Below are 10,970 nucleotides of genomic sequence, written 5' to 3'. Positions count from 1 at the left end.
CCGCCCATAGTAAATATGTACATGAAAACCAAAAGTGAACCGGTTCGGGGAAAATTAAATTCATGATAAGACTGGATGTTTTTTTTAGTACTTGAATTTAAAAATTGGAACATTGTACTTAATAAAAATTTTTTGAAGGGTCGTAAATCAAACCTGCGCCACTATATAAGTACTCGTTCGAGGCAACAAACTTGAAAAACTTGACACTTGGCGAAATTTTAAATTCTTTTCGATTGACACTGCACCAGTTGAGAGGACTTTCAGTTATATTTATGTAACTAAAGTTTTGCTGTTTTTAATATTAATACGAATATAATTTGTTCATCTTTGCCTTTTATTGATCTCATTTGTGAATTCCCGCAGAAAATTTAGTTCTTTTTTGTATTATAAAGTACATAAAATAGAAGCGTGTGTGAAATATATTGAATAACCACAGTCAGGGAAAAAACATTGTAACATCAATGAAAACGTGCTTAAACGAAGCAAAGACGTACTTAAAAGTGACGTAAATATGAAAATTTTTACTTTAAAAGTGTGCGTTATAACATTGTAAAATCAAGTAAAAAAATATTTGACATAATATTTTTCATTGTTATTTTAAACACTATAAAATTTTGATTCGAAAAGTTTCATTTAATATAACAATTTTCATTTTTGATTTAAGCTTGATTTTTGTTAATTCAAATAACAAATGTACTTGATTTAAAAATATTCATATTTAATTCAAATATGATTCACATCAAATCAAATACCTATATTGTTAAATTAAAACTGTGTGTATTCGTTTTAATAATGAAACATTTTAGTTTTTTTATATTCACCACTCTTTATTTATTCACCTTTTTTAAGCCATACAAAAATGATCAGTCAAGGTACAAATTTGTGTTTGTATACATTTTGTAGGTACACACTTATTATGAGAAATAAAAACTTAAATCTAAAACAATCCTATAAAAACGGTCATATGCATGAGGTGGGCCGAAAAACAGCTTTAGTAGAGTTCTTATTGTGCGACCCAAGATATTGACCGCAACCTTTCATCTTTCGCACAGATTTTTGCTATTAACCATTAAAAGTCTAAAAAAAGTGGATTTTTTGCCCTCCTTATGTCAAAATAATAGACACTCGAAATTTTGACCACTTTTGATTATTCTGTTGTTTGAGTAATATTCATTTATTTTTTATAAAGTTATAGCTAATCATATAGCAAAAGCCATTTAAATCCAAATTTAAAACTTTTTACAAAAATCAGGAAAATTTGTAACTTTTTAATAAGAGTTTCAGAAAAAGATGTAGCATGCATTTTTATAGCCTTTTAAATTTTAATATAATATGTGCTAGCCTGAATTTGCTGAAAAATTCTGTTGATTTTTGATAACTTTTTTCTCACGGAAAAAATTCACAACACCGTAAAAAAGATTATCAAAAATCGGAGGGGATTTTTAAGTAAATTCACGCTATCATATATTGTATTAAAATTTAGCATACTAAAAGTCTTTCTAGCAACTCTTATTAAAAAGTTTAAAATTTTAATGAGTTTTTGCTGAATTTTCCTCATTTTTGTACAAAGTTTAAATTCGGACTTATATGGTTTTGGTTATGGATGAGCCTTTATAAAAAATAAATGAATATTAGTAAAAAAACAGAATAGTCAAAACTGGTCAAAATGCCGAGTGTCTATTATTTTGTTACAAAATAAATACATGATAAATACAATATTTACAGAGATTTTGGTTTTGCGTATGTTTTTCCATTATTTATAGAATATAAAAGCAACGGTTGACTTGTAAACTTAGAAATATTTATAAAATTTAATACATCTACTTTCAAGCCAACTTCATAGGAATGAAAATGTTGGTCAAAGCTTTTAACACCTATCGGATAGCATATAACATAAACATTATTATTTTGATACAAAAACGATTTAATTTTAAACAATTAAAAATTATTCCAACATAAATAATAATTGCTTTTATAATAAGTGCCTTTATACTGTACTTCGGTTAAAAATATTACAGTTTTCAAATTAATGGGTTGATTTGTACTTATTTTTGGAAAATATTCTTCTTGCGTCAAATCTAAAATTTCGTAATTTTTATATCTAATAATTGATTCAAATGATTTTTCGTTATCTAACAAAAATTTTGAAAATTTTAAGCTGGACTTTATTGCTAAGGAATATGGAGGATTGATTCTCGATGTTATGCTGTTAAAATATACTTTAGCTTCTTTATGCTTCGCTTCAAAACGCATGCTCCAAATGTATTTAAGAGGTCCGCAGTTTTTAATAGCTGTGGCGTAGTGCACAAGGAAATGATGTTTGGGTTTTAATGTCCCAAAAAGCCTAATATGAATAGAGTGATGCGATTTAATCAGCTCTTCTAAACAAACTAGCTCCTCAGTGGAAATCTGCGGTTTTAATAAGTATTCGATTATTTGTGACAGAATTAAAAAAAAGTCCAGTGTTCGTTATCTCGTGGTATCAAGTCTCCTATCATTAGTGGTAAAAAGTGAACGAAAGATGCTACTTCAGAAGCAGACATTTTTAGGTTATAAGTTTTTAATCTACCGGCTTCTAAAGGGGGAGATTTATTGCCTATTTCTATTTCACCAAACTGGAAAAATTGTTTTCTGCTGTTTATAATATCGAGTGTTATGACTTTATCTTTAATTAAGCGTAACAAAACATTACAAACATCATATATGCTAACTCCTTCGGAAACATCATGCATTAAATCAAATGAAAAATTTTCGGTCACATTGAAATATTTCAACCTATCAAAAACACAAACTTCCCTTATTCCGGTTTCCTGATAATTATTTTCTAATAAGTCTTTTTAATAGCTTTCGTCATCTCTCGAAGCTTCTTGTTTTTCTGATACATCGTTTTTCTTTGGTCTTTAGTCCTAGTGCAAACACGACAGTATCTCTTAGAATTAAAAGATTGAACAATCCCCATTATGCTATTAACGGCTAAATTGTCTCCTATTACTAAACCTAATATAAAATGAACTTTTTTATTTCCATTTTTTGTTAAAATTTCAATGCCTTCTTCAAGAAGCTTTAACTCGTCTACAAGGTAATAAAACGAGTTCTCAACACCACTGCATTTAACTGTTTTTGTTGAAATGAAAGCTCCATGGAAAATGTATTCTAGTTTTGATAACAGATGTTTTGGCATTGACGGAAAACTAAAATAGCATCCACATATCGAGTAAGTATGACTGCCAAGCGCATTGTTGATTTGGAAATCATCAAGATAAAGAATATATGGTATAACTAGCTCAGATTGAATCTTTTCGTGATTTAAATATTTCGCCGCTAACAAAGTTCTGTAAACTACTTTCTTTCAAGTATCTTTCTGTGTTCTGTAATGTGCTCTCCAAGGCATGGAATCTCAAAAATAGCTTTGAACTGAAAATTTAAAGGCATAATATATATGTCGAAAGATTTAAGAGTAAAGGTTGGGTTCCCGTGTATTGTTGTTTCAGTAACAGATTTTTTTATGATTATAGTCTTTGGATGTTCATATAAATTAAGCTCCTTTAATATCTAAAAAAGCATATATTCGGAACTTATTTCCTGAAACGGGTTCTTGCAAAACTCTAGCAATAATTGTAAGTCTACATTGACATCACTGATAGCCTCTGAGCTTAATACATGCTGAATAGTAAAGGATACGGACAAAAGCAAAGAAGATACCATAGTCTGAATATCGATTACTTGTTTCCTGGGCAAATTGTTTTGAGTATACAAACTTAAAGATAAATACAGTGCCTTTTTCTTTAGATTTTTACTTTCATTAACAATATTTTGCATTGATGAATTATCAACATCTTGAGGTTCTGTTTCCGTACTTAAATTATTACTTAAAATTGGTATCGTTATAGCTTCAGTTGGAGTTACGTTTGGTTCGTATGTGTTTTTAAATTTTTGTAAATAATTGATTACAGTTATCTTGCTTGCATTGCAGTCGTAAAAGTTTCGTAGAAAGCTTATGATCTACTTTAAAATGATATATTAAGGTATAAATTTCTGCACATTTTTTGTGGCTCTTGAAGCAAATAAACATTTTAAAGCAATTAATTATATGCCATGAAATTCAAAAGAGACGTTAAATTTGCCGACTTGTAGTCATATTCAGTATAAATTAAAAAAAAAAAAACTGTTGTAAGAAAACCCAAGAAGTTTCGCATGCCTGAGGATATTTTAGGCAAAGAGTGTGAAAGATTTTGAAACAGATATCTACGCATTCTAGAAACGACTCAAAGTTATACAATGTTTTATCAAAATATATATAAAATCCTCTTATATCACCCTCAGCTATTCCTTCCACAATTATAAAAGGCTGTATTGTCATTCCTACAGAATAGTACATACTTATCAACTCAGTAATTTTCCTTTCGTAATCGTTGATTGAAGTTAATCGAAAAACAAAGCTTTGTTGCCAGTCTGCTATTGTTGCTTTCTTTCTTAGCTTTCCGCACGAACTTTGAAACCTTGATGAAGGTGGAAGAACTCCATTCAGCAGCGTTGTAAGAATGTAGTCTTGCGTATCTTTAAACAAAATTTAAGAAATTAACGAAAGCCGATTGATTTTGGAGTTTTTTGTTACACTTGATCTGTATTTACCTTTGTTCGTTGAAGCTTTAGCAAGAGAAAAGAGCTGTTTGCAGAAATCGTTGTGTACATTAGTTTCATAAAATCGTTGAATTTTTTCCGTAAATATTTCCCATTTCGAATACAAACAATCCTCCTTGTCAGGGTACATGATCTTAAAGTCAAGTTTTATCTGTAATGTGTAAATGTATAGTAAAACTGCGAGCTAAGTACGTAATTTCATTGTTACCAAGTCAGGAGCCCGCGAATCAGAATATTTGGGCCAGGCTTGGAGAAAATCAATGTTGGTCAGTTCCTTTAAGTCATTCTGTCGCAAGCTAAATGTCTTTTGCCATTTATCTCTGACTTCATTCCAATCTGCAATGCTTCTGCTGAGAGTTGCTTTTAATGCTCTACATATCGTAAAATCAATTTCAGGAACTTCGTAATTTTTGGTGGAAGGATTAGTCTTAGTACTAGCAGGTGGTGGTGTGTTTTGTTCAAGGTATGTTGTCTTCCTTTTCTTACTGCGTTGATTGACGTATTTCCCGTACAGCTTTCCACTAGGGCATTTTTTACCCTTACGCGGAATATAATAGTATTCCTTGGGGAAAAAATAAGCAGTACAATTAAATGTATATTTTAACAATCTATCTATGTATATTAATAAAAATGTTGTGTTCGTATGTCACGGTCGTCAAAACTCGAGAACGGCTGAACCGATTTGAATAACTTTTTTTTTGTATCGTTCGGTATAATACCAGAACCAATGATACTGCAAAAAATTGGAGGGTTGCCACCTATTTGAAAATTTTCAAACACAATTATATTGATAAAATAAATAAATTATTACAATATGGGTATCAAATTAAAGAGTTTTAAGAAAGATAACTTCTGGAAATATTTTCGACGAGGGTTGCCACCTATTTGAAAACTTCAACTCAGACAAATTGATAAAATAAATGAATTATTGCCATGTGGGTGTAAAACTAAAGAGTTTTAAGAAGGCGTACAGCCGAAAATATGTTTGAAGAGTGTTGCCACCTGTTTGAAAATTTAACTAAAGTACATCGATAAAATAAATGAAATAGTACATTATGGGTATCAAATAAAAGAGGTTTAAGAAAGATATCTGTTGGAAATATTTTGGAGAAGGGTTGCCACCAATTTTTAAATTTTAACTCAGTTAAATTGATGAAGTAAATTAAATATTGCTATGTGGATATCAAACTAAAGAGTTTTAAGAAGGCTTACAGTCGAAAATATTTTAAAGGAGGGTTGCCACCTGTTAAAAAATTAAGCGCAATTTTATTGATAAACTAAACGATATATTACAATAAAGATATTAAATTCAAGAGGTTTAAGAAAGATAGCTGCTGGAAATATTTTTGAGTAAAGTTGCCACACTTTGAAAATTTAAACTCAGTTATTTTGATAAAATAAATGAAATACGGTAATTTGGGTATCAAACTTAAGATTTTTAGAAGGCTTACAGCCGAAAATATGCCTGAGGAGGGCTGCCACCTGTTTGAAAATTTAACTCAATATAATTGAAATAGGTATCAAGTTAAAGAGGTTGAGGAAAGAAAACTTTAGGAAATACTTTTGTGCAGGATTGCCACCTATTTGAAAATTTTAACTCAGTTATATTGATTAAACAAATGAAATATTGCAATGTGGGTAGCGAACTAAAGAGTTTTTAAAAGTCCTACAGTAGAAAGTTTCTTTGAAGAGGGTTGCCACCTGTTTGAAAATTTATCTCAATTAAATTGGTAAAATAAATGAAATGTTACAATATCGGTACCAAACTAAAGGCATTTAAAAATCTTGATTTAGAAATCTATATTTATATATATAAAAATGTTGTGTTCCTTTGTCACGGTCATCGAAACTCGAGAACCGCTGAACTGATTTGAATATTTTTTTTTTGTATTGTTCGGTATCATAGCAGGATCATTTATATTACAAAAATAAATAAATTAAGTATTTCAATATTAAGGTTTTCGGCCGAAAATATATTTGAGGAGGGTTGCCACCTGTTTGAAAATTTAACTCAATTTACATAATTGGTAAAATAAATGACTTATTAAAATATAGGTATTAAATTAAGAAAGTTTAAGATAGATGACTGTTGGAAATATTTTTGAGAGTTGCCACCTTTTTGAAAATTTTAACTCGAAAGCTTAGTATGTTGCACCAATGTATTTTCAATATAAAGCGATAAAATAAATAAACCAACGAAAAATTAGTCCCTTGTCAAATATGTTTGATTTATTATTATTTTTTTATGGATATGTAAAAATGTAGAGCGGGTACGGACGATGTGTGGTGGCTGACGGCCGTTCCTGGTTGAATACGGGAAAATAAGTACCCGCGCTCTTTTCAATAGAATTGAGTTCAACCTCAAAGCAGTAAAACTGTTTGGAGGGGAGGTTAAAAAATAGTTAATTTGGCGGGAAAATTTATGACAGTTTCTAATAAATAAATGTGTACATTAGAGTGGTCCAAAAAAATAAAGTCGGAGTTTTAATGCCGGCACACCCTATCGAAAAAATATACCCCTATTTTTTTATTTTGAAATCAAAAAATATTTAGGGAGTGCTCAAAGCGTTCAAAGTTTTCCATGTATTTTATATGGAGAAAAAACAATTTTTCGTAGAAATTGTATAAAACTCTTGAAAATCAATATTTTTCGACCGGAAAACTATGGTTCTCTTCAGGAGACTAATATCAAATTGTTTATTTATTTGATTTTCAAGAATTCTACACTATTTCTACGAAAAGATGTTTTTTCTCCATATAAAATACATGGAGAACTTTGAGCGCTTTTAGCACTACCTAAATTATTTTTTATTTCAAAATAAAAAATATGGGTATATTTTTTTCGGTATATAACAATCCTAGGGGGTGGCGGCATTAAAAATCCGACCTTATTTTTTTTGCATACATTTTTGAACCACTTTAGTGTACATTTATGCGTCCATATGTACCTATATTATTAAGCATTAGGGTGGACCGTTTTGGATTGATTAAATAAATGAAATATTGCAATGTGGGTATCAAACTAAAGAGTTTTAAGAAGACTTACAATCGAAAATATATTTGAGGAACAATATGGGTGCCAAACGAAAGGTATTTGAAAAATCTTGATTTGGAAATATTTTTTATAGGGTTATCATCTATCTATCTAGGGTTATCATCTATCTAAGTAAAGACTGAAAATATTGAAATTAAATGAAATATTACATAACTGGTTCCAAACGAAAAGTATTTGGGAAAGCTTTACTAGGGAACTTTATTAAATCTTTCCACTTATCCAAAATCCGAACATTGTAAATAAATATAGAATTTACAACATCTTATCAAACGAAGTGATCATATTATCAACGAAGAGCTGGTACACAAATTAGTTAATGTAAAAAACTCATAAACAAGTAACTTTTAAGCAAACAACACACCGACTCCAATTCTCATATAAAAGTGTAATAGTAACGTTAATTTTTTCATGATCCAATGATCGGATCTAAACCAAATTAGTATGGGATCGCCTGGAAATCGGTTGACGTGGTCCAAAGTTATACGGTAACATACATAAAAAAAAATCCGACGAATTGATAACCTTCTCTTTTTTTTTAAGTCGGCTAAAAACTACTGAAACAAATAACAAAATGATAAAAGAGTACCGAAAACAAAAAACTATCGCATGAAAGCGGTATAAAAAATACTTAATGAAAACATAAAATTGTTGACACCATGCCCTAGCATTATAAATCAGTCAACTTTTAATCGTAAGCAATTTCGTTTGGGGTAGCCAAGGCCTACTACGTATATTGCGAGTAAAGAAATTTTGAATAACATGAGATAATATTATTATGATTATGATTATCATTACTATTGTGAACTCCTATTCCCAATCAAGGATTCCCAAATTAAAGCGAAAGCAGAAGAGCATTTACGATCGCATGATGCAAATGTTAAGATAATAAGAGCTGCAGAACTGAACCATGTAGGAACATTTTTTTTACAAGGGCGTGTAGTTTCTGGCATGTACCGATGACATCGACATCAACGCTAACAAAAATAGCGAAGTCTCTTCTGCCTTTTCCAAGCTGGATAAGGAAGCAAAGCGAATGCGCCTGGTGGTAAACGTGGACAAGACGAAGTATCTCCAGTCACCGCGTTCGCGCCTTGGAACCCACGTCACTGTTGACAGTTATAATTTCGGGAAAGTGGAGAATTTCTTTTACTAGGGAACCAGCACTATCACCGATAAAAATATCAGCATGGAAAACCCACGCAGAATTACTCTTGCCAACAGGTGCTGCTTTGGACTGAGTAGGCAATTGGGGAGTAAAGTCCTTTCTCGACGTACAAAAACCGCACTCTATAAGTAACTCATCATGCCCGAGCTGTTATATGCCGCAGAAGCTTTGACAATGACAACATTTTATGAGGCGGCTCTTGGGGTATTCGAGAGAAAGATCTTACGGAAGATATAAAGGCTTCTACGCATGGGCGACGATGTTACCGTAGACGATGGAACGATGAGTTGTATGAGCTTTACAACTAAATGTATATAGTGCAGCGAATGAATATAGAGCGGCTCCGCTGGCTTAGACATGTCGTTCAATAGGAACCGAAGTTTCAGGTGTAAAAGAATCAACTCGCAAGCCGAGGGTGGTAGCAGACGAATAGGAAGCACCCATGGCAATGGAGAGACCAAGTTGCCACAGAGAGAAATGACTGGCGTTCTTTGTGAAGCTCGGCCAAAATGGCTTAGGTGGTTACAAAGCCAAAGTAGAAGAAGAATATGCAAATGATAAATTACGGAGTTGGGGGACCATTTTCTTGGATGCGCCAGGAGGAACTAGCAAAATATTCCTTATCAGATGGATTCTGGCAACGGTTCAATCAAAAACTACATTACCTAAGCTATCGCTTCGTCTGGAATTGCTGCGACATTATTACCAGGTGGCAACATTGCCAAATCAGCTCTTTAGCTGCCATTGAACATATAAATCATCGAAACTCCCACGTGCAATATTTCCAGAGCATCCGGTATGAAAAAAGTTTACCAAAAAATTAAATTCATTGTTTGGGATGAGTGCACCATGGCACATAAAAAATCGTTTGAGGCTTTTGATCCATTGTTGCGGGATTTGCGTGGAAACGTTCAACCATTCGGGATATTGCTCGCAGGAGATTTTAAGGAAAGGAGAACTGATCGAAAGAATGTTTCTTTATTAAGAAAATTAATTTTAGGAATCACGATTGGCTCATTGAACGGGCTATTCTTGCTGCGAAGAATAAGGAGGTCTATCAACTAAATAGTAGTGGTATTGATAACAGTCGTTGCTTGACCTGATCAGCTCTTTTACTAGACTGCCAGACCACTTGCTCACTGTGGTGAATACCACTAATGTTATTCAATCCAGCATTCAACGTGAGGAAATAGCATATACGTCGATAAACACCGTTGTGGAAAAAGACCATCCAACGAAATTTTTGAACCCGATTAATCTTCCAGGGAGACCTCACATACTGAAATTAAAAATAGGTTTGACAGTTATCATGTTGCGGAATATTAATCAGCGAAAACTCTGGAACGGAATGCGACTCGCAGTTAAGAAATTGGTGAAGAACGTAATGTAAGAAAATATTTTAACGTGGCCTTTCAAAGGTGAAGAATTCCCATGATTCCATTTAATGATGATGATTCAAAGAAGATTTGAATTCCCAATTCGATTGACATTCGGAATCACAATCAATAATGCTCCAGGTCGAACTTTGGAAAAGTATGGTTTAGGTTTAGATGCGGATTGCTTCTCAGATGTTGCGTGTTCCTGTGTCGGCAAACCAGATATCCTTGATATCTATGCAGAGAATGGAACAATAACAAATATTGTGTGCAAATATGAAATGTATGCTTTGTTTCGTTAATAATTTATCGTCCATATAACAGAAATATGCCACAGCAAAGCGTGGCAGGGTATAGCTAGTTTCATAATAAATAGATTACCCGGGCACCCTTTTCGTTTGGAAAGAGATTTATTATCTGAAAGAAGTCTGATGAGGAAATGTGGTGATTTCCGAAATAGCTATCACTTCTACAATTTTTTCAAGTTATTGTTGCTTTTCCACAATAAGTTTTCACTAAAAACGGCCCCAAGCTCATACAAATAGTTGAATATAATTGTTATAAGGCCATAAAAATAACAAAAACCAATAACTTAAAGACGAGCACACCTAATTAAAAAAAAGTTAGACATTCTAATAATAGAAATATTAACAAAAACCAACAAAACCAACAACCACATGATCAAGTGAATTGCAGCGGAATAGATGCGCTTGACTGTAGTTGGCTTAGCAAA

General features: G+C 32.1%; 1 protein-coding gene across 1 annotated transcript in view; it reads right to left on the bottom strand.

The window, feature by feature from the left end:
- Nucleotides 1-3,015: 3,015 nt before the first annotated feature.
- Nucleotides 3,016-10,970, bottom strand: part of LOC118734325 — a 12,666-nt gene continuing 4,711 nt past the window's right edge. Inside the window, exons 3-5 of the transcript XR_004992379.1 lie at nucleotides 4,850-5,203; nucleotides 4,633-4,792; nucleotides 3,016-4,557 (exon numbers count right to left, since the gene is read on the bottom strand). The gene's annotated coding sequence lies outside the window, so the exon portion shown is untranslated. The remainder of the gene's footprint in view (nucleotides 4,558-4,632; nucleotides 4,793-4,849; nucleotides 5,204-10,970) is intronic.

The sequence above is a fragment of the Rhagoletis pomonella genome, unplaced genomic scaffold, assembly GCF_013731165.1.
Source record: "Rhagoletis pomonella isolate Grant_MI unplaced genomic scaffold, Rhpom_1.0 Rhpom_scaffold_00002, whole genome shotgun sequence".
In the NCBI taxonomy this organism is placed as follows: domain Eukaryota; kingdom Metazoa; phylum Arthropoda; class Insecta; order Diptera; family Tephritidae; genus Rhagoletis; species Rhagoletis pomonella.
The sequence above is the reverse complement of the archived record's forward strand: the minus strand, read 5'-3'. Positions and strand labels throughout refer to the sequence as shown.